The sequence below is a fragment of the Penaeus monodon genome, chromosome 23 (genome assembly GCF_015228065.2).
Source record: "Penaeus monodon isolate SGIC_2016 chromosome 23, NSTDA_Pmon_1, whole genome shotgun sequence".
NCBI lineage: Eukaryota > Metazoa > Arthropoda > Malacostraca > Decapoda > Penaeidae > Penaeus > Penaeus monodon.
The window spans coordinates 9,836,563-9,836,769 of NC_051408.1; positions in this window are offsets into that span (position 1 = coordinate 9,836,563).

Below are 207 nucleotides of genomic sequence, written 5' to 3' on the forward strand. Positions count from 1 at the left end.
AAAGATATTTTTTTTTTTTCCCCTTTTCGTGCCTTTTTCGTCCCCCCTTAATCATTTTCCTCCTTTCCTTTTTTTTTTAAATCCCCCTTCCCTACCCTTTTTTTCTCTCCCCTTTTTCCCTTCCCCCAATTTCCTCTTTCCCCCTATTTTTTTTTTTTTTCTCTTTTCCTAAAAATTTCCCCCCCACCCCCTTTTCTTCCTTTTTTT